Source organism: Lissotriton vulgaris, chromosome 12 (genome assembly GCF_964263255.1).
Source record: "Lissotriton vulgaris chromosome 12, aLisVul1.2, whole genome shotgun sequence".
Lineage (NCBI taxonomy): Eukaryota > Metazoa > Chordata > Amphibia > Caudata > Salamandridae > Lissotriton > Lissotriton vulgaris.
In genome coordinates, this window is record NC_141700.1 from 804,523,635 (window position 1) to 804,529,980 (window position 6,346).

Consider the following 6,346-nt stretch of genomic DNA (forward strand, 5'->3'; position numbering starts at 1 on the left):
TTAATGGGAGATAACCGGCACTTCTCACGATAGGGAGTACTCGCACTTCCGTATTTCCAAATAAAATGCTGAGCTAAGGAAAGTCAAAATCCAGACGCTTCAAGCTTGGAAGAGGGGTGGGCGGAAGGGGCAATCAGCCTTAGCAAGACAAACGGCTGGGCTGTGCGGATTGTGGACAGAACAAGGGAGGAAGGGGTAGAAAGGAGACGAGGTTGCCCCAGGAACCAGTTTCTGAAGCGGAATACGAAAATTATGACAGAGTGAAGTAAAACTTAATTTTTAACTCGAGTCCATGGAATAACTTAAAGAGCACAGGCCTCAGACTTGATAGATCTATTTGCGTGTACCTCTTTATTTACTGCCTCAATAGTTCCACCACCCACCCCTCCTGTGTGTTTGCTCCCGTACACTCTCCTTTTCATCCTATTGTCTAATTCGAACCCTGTTTCTCAGTGTCATGAATCTTTTCTTTAACTCCTTTCCCACCACCTCTCTCCTTATCTTCTCACCTTATATTATTCCCTTATCGCCCCCTTTTCCCTTCTTTAAATCCTCTCCGGGACTTCCTCTCGCTCTCTAGCACTTCTCTCCTCGTAATCCTGTCCAACGTCTACAACAAACCTAGACTTCAATATCCGATATAAAAATTCCCTAAATATCGGAAATGAATGTTTGTGCAGCGCGTGCCGAGAGCGGGAAAATTACACATTGACCCCGGTGGGTTGTTAAATATGTTATGGGCGTGTGCGCGATTGGAGAGTTTTTCATTAAATATGCTTTCCCGGAGCTGATAATGAATTAAACCACCGTTCAAAACATGAAAGAGAGGCTGGGAGAGTAACAGAGAGGTAAACAAGGCTGGATCGCTCCTCCGCCGTTTCTGGGCCTGTTGTAAGTATTTAAATATGCTGTTCAATGCAAGTCTATGTACACCAAATGAATACGTGTTACTTATTTATTGTTCTTGAGTTAGGGTGAGTTCCATCATCTAAGGGTCTTTTCCCTGGATCATCACGCTTGTAACAAGAGGCAGGCTGGTTGTCTCACACCCCAGGGAGCTGCTCATGTGAACTGTGCCCCCATCAATAATTGGGTGAAACTAGCTCCTATGCTCCCAATATGACGTCACTGAGGAGCTAGTGGCAGGTTTTCGTCGCTTTTCCTAACCCTGGGTTTTAGCTGGCATTACACCAAAGTCCTCACAGGGGAATTAAGCGCTATATAAATATAACATAATTAAGCAGGCAATACGGAAAGGGTGAGGGGAAAAGCAGCAGCGACGGAAAAGGCCCCAGTGACGGAGAGAGCCAGAGTGAAAAGGAAAATATCGGTGAAACGGAAAGAGCGGATTTAGTGCGCGAGATGGGCAGGTACTGTTCGGTACTGCGTACAAGCACATCATTATTTTGAAAGGGATCGTACCGGTACTTCTCAGCGCTGCTGCAATACAGTTAATGCACCTCCTTAACACTGGAGCAGATTGCAGTCTGCACCTCCTTAACACTGGAGCATATTGCTGTCAGTTATGGAAAGGTTTGTGTAGTTTGTAGGTATCAACCCAGGCAGTGACAAACAAACCTTGCCCACATAATAGTAATAGGACACCACAACCCACTTCCGTAGTAAAGACAGTTTATTTTAATTAAACAAAATTCGTAATAAACTACAATGGCAAATATTCTCTTTTTTTAAAAAAAGATAAAAAGCATGTACAGACATGTAAACACATAGACAGTAAAATCAATTACAATGGAGGCAATAATACACAACAATCACAATTTCATAAAAACATAGTATCAGTTCCTGAGTAGATTAAAAAATATGTTGTCGACGCGCGTTTCGGCGACCAGCGCCTTCTTCAAGACAAACAAACTCTCAGGTTCCTAAATATGAAAACATAATTACTAATCCAAAAAAGCATACATTTAACTCATGAAAAGAGACAACAATTCATATTGTCAGTAAATACAATAATCAAAACAGACACCATAATATAACATCCTATATTGACTGACAAAAGCAATACTAACGGTAGTGGGTGAGCGATATATGTGGCCCTAAAATGAGAATCAAGTGGTACCCAAAATGGAAAAAAGATATGCACCTCCTTAACACTGGAGCAGATTGCAGTCTGCACCTCCCTAACACTGGAGCAGATTGCTGTCAGTTATGGAAGGTTTGTGTAGTCACAGTCAGGATATCGAAAGACGATGCAATACTAATAACAGATTGTGCACTTTTGCAAACGACACTTCATGGAAAGAAAAGGACACAATCCAAAATAAGCTATGTTCTCAATTTGCCCTTGATGTGAAGCCAATGCCTTCTTTCTGTCTGGCTTCACAGTTACGAAAGTTTCCATCTATTTGGACGTAAACAAGTTACTTAATACGCTTCCCCATCGATATCGTAAATAATTAATTTTTTTAATAATCCACACAGGCCCTTGAGATCTGCACGGTAGCCTTTATCCGTAAACTAAACATCCCTGTTTAGCAGGAATCGTTTAAAACCATTAGGTTATAAACTCCTGTTTGAAAGTAATCCCCGAAAGATAATATTACTACATCCGCAGGCTGAGATAAATGTTTATCGAAGAATGACGAGACAAGCTTTAGAAGTGTCACGAGAGGCAAAGAGAATGGCACAAAGGAAAATAATCTCTCTTGTGTATTTAACGTGCGCCAAATGGACGAGCAAGGTTTTAATGGGAGGCAGGGCAGCTTTCTGAGGTATGCGCTTCTGGTTTTTACCCTACAGCCATTACTGCATATGTTTGTTATTAATGTCTTCCCTGTACTTTGTATCAGTCATGAAACATTATACCATAAAGAGGTGTGCATGGGCGAAGTCTTTAAGTGCTCTGCTCTACAATACCCCTCCCCCCCTCCCCAACTAGGAAACAAATCTGAGTGCGAACAAGTTTCAAGCAGAGGATTACTTGGTCCCTTATAATGTTTATGCATAAGTTTCTGCAAGTTTAGAAGTTCAAAGCAGCAATTTATAATGGAATTTCTTCTAAAGGCTGGCAGAGTAAAGGCGAAGGCATCATCTCAGTAAAGCTCAAACAAATATCTTAATGACAGCGACAAACAAGCATTAAAAATGCAATAGGTCTTGCCTTTAATTAAGTTAAAGCCGTTCGCTTTGCAATACAATACCATTAGCAATGCAAATGGCTTTAACTTAACCAAAGGCGAGACCTGTTGCATTTTCAATGCTTGTTTTATTCATGTCAATTAGATTTGTGGTGTATTTTTTCTGTTTTGTGAATGGACACTATGTTAAAGAAAGAACTTCCATTAGACCTATTGATGGAACTTTGGCGCCCCACTCCTTATCACACATCATGAAGAGGGACCGGACTTTTGTGAATATCACTGCTTGGCCTGTCTTGGATGGGATTGTATGAGATGTTGTTAAATTTCAGATCCACGGCCCCACACAGGTTATAAATGTTCCCAATGTACTACGTGTTTCAATGGGGGATGTGGTTAAACAAAATATACACTCTGATGATTCGGATGTCCAAGCTGTAGAGGCTCTGTTGAAGAACCGGGTTTTAGAACTCAGCGGCTCCAGGGGCACGCCCAATGTCTTCGGGTTCACCTGTCTTAGAATACAGAGACACAGGATACTTCTCTGTGACGTCAAAGATCAAATTTATTGGCTGCAACCAGGAACAGAAATCTACGAAGCACGACGCGGGTGGTTCGCTAGAGACTGCACAATTTTCGTATTGCGAGACATCGTCTTTTATGCCAAAAATCACATTCCTGACTAGCATCAATTACTTACAAACTATCCAATCACAAAGTGACATTGCAAAAGGTATCGCATAACGACAAGCCCACTTTTCAGTTGTCCAGCCCCCCATCAATTACAAGGAAAAACCCAACATTCTTGCTCGGACAGGCCGGACGAACCCATAATAAAAAGACTTTAACCCAAACCATAAATAGGCCATAAAAGAAGGAACAGAAACAGATGAGAAGTAAGATAGAAGGGTGTGTGTGTGTGTACCATAAACTCAGCAATGTCCTGCTCTTTGATCTCTATCTGACCAGCTGCCGAACAAGGAACTGGCTCAACAAGGTTAGCCTCGGGCAATGGAGTCAGTTCGTTCAGGTCACACAGAAGTCAGCTAAAGGTGTACGTGTCCCAAAGACTCGCTCAACCGTAGTCATCGGCCTATGTGAGGGCAACCACAAAATGGCTGCCGCACACAAAATGGAACCCGAGGGTTCGGAACGAAATCCCTGAATATGTTGTGTATCCATCAATCGATCATGACGAAAACACTCGTACATGCCGCACTCGTTATTTGCGGTCCGATGATACCAAAATCGTCACAATACGATGACCTTTATTGAACGGGTTCAGAATCACGGAACCTCAGACCCTCCTTTTGCCCTTACATAGGCAATAACCCAAACTCATGTCAGTCTGAATCCAGGTCTATATTCATCAGATCATCAAGATGTTGCTGTAGCATCATCCTATTACTTAGTAGCTCTGTCTGGACAGGTCTCCTTGCACACGAAGTAGCACAATGGCCACACATAGCAGGAGCACACTGTACGCAAAGACAGAACAGGAAAAGGATTGCTAAAACCATCCCAATGACCATCAGAATCTTCCATCCCCAGGTGGATAACAATCACCAAAACCATCCCATTGACTACCAATCTCCATCGTCCACATGTACAGACTCGGAGATCTTATGTAGCTTGGAAATGGCTTGGTACACTGTCGGAGCGTTGTCTGGAATTAAAACGCAGCAGCTCGATTGAATCAATTTACATACCCCTCCTCTATCTGCAAGTATGACATCTAACGCAACTCTGTTCTGAAGAGTTATAAGGCGATCCGACTGGAGCTCAGCAGTCAAGTTACTAAGGGCACCGGCAGTTTCAACTATGGTGGACTCAACCACTCTCGTCAATTGGCGAATGTTCCTGCTGTTAACCATAGGTCCCCAAAATGGCAGAAAACCCTTCAAGAAATCTCCTAATTCTTGTCCTGCAGTATCTTCCCTACTGAAGACACCTCTAACAACTCTCGTCTTGTGGTAATCTGCCGCAGCTGTATACGTAGGAGGCAACAGGAATGAGACAAAACATGTGCCCGAGAAATCAGGGGGCAACCATGTGTGCACTCTATCGTAACAGACAAAATAGGTACCCTTAGCTGCTAAAAACGATGCGGAAGTCTGGGACGCAAAAACATATGTCTCAGTGCAAACACTCTTCCCTAACTGAGCTCTCGGATTCTTGCCATTACCTTGCAGACAGTAATGACCCTGATGGGGTACGATCCAAATCGGAGAGGATCTTTTCGCTCGCTGGTTCTCACTCAGACTAACTCCATATTCAGTAACGTTCCATCCAATATACGCTAGCGTCTCATCTCTCGGGATAGTCTCATAAGAGTCGATTCCTCTAATCATGTCTACTATACCCTTGACTAGAGCACTATTCTTTGGATTGTCTTTCACAGAACGTAGGGGGTAAACTTCACGAGCATAGATGAACATAGTTCTGTATGCCCACACAGAACCATTGTAGCTAAATGGCAGAACCAGGTAAGGAATACCTTTATCGGTAAAATGGGGCATAAGGCCACACACCCAACAATTAGTCGTGTTCACTACTAGCTGGTGTTGGTGCAGAAGCTGAACAAAAGAATTGTTGACAAATTCCAATCTCCTAATGGACTTATGTTCAGGCAGAGGGTGAAAAGAATGCGAGGAAACAGTAGAAGAAGGCATAGGTTGTGTAGTGGGTGCAAACGTCACTTCAAAAGAGAATATTATATATCCCACCAGAAACATCATCAGACTAAGTAGCATAAAAAGACACAATATTAAGAAACATTTTCTACTCATAATTTTTCACATTTTGCTCTTAAAGCTCATTCTTTCAACAAGTCTCTCCATCTCGAAAAACTCCATCCTCTAACCGTGCTGTTCGCTGCAGTTGGTTCGATTTGCTCAGTGTTCCTCTGAATGCCCTAGGGAACGCCCTAGAACAAACCAGAACCGTCGACCTTGTGTCTACACGGCAGTACGCTCTGAGTCTTTATACCAGGACCCTACAGCTGAACCCGGATGGCGGTTCGAAAAACAAAAATCGGTCAAAACAGTTTCTCGGAGGAGAATTCAGTTTCAAAAATTAGCAAAGAAAAGAATTTCACTTTATTAGTCCCATGACTCTTGGTCCCAAATTATAACGGCCTTTACCAGGCAATGTCTGATCACGAAACAAAAGTTCAGGTTCAGGAGTGTCCAAGCGAATTGACGGAGGCACAGCTTCTTGCAGAAGATCGTCGCTTTCACGCTCAGAAT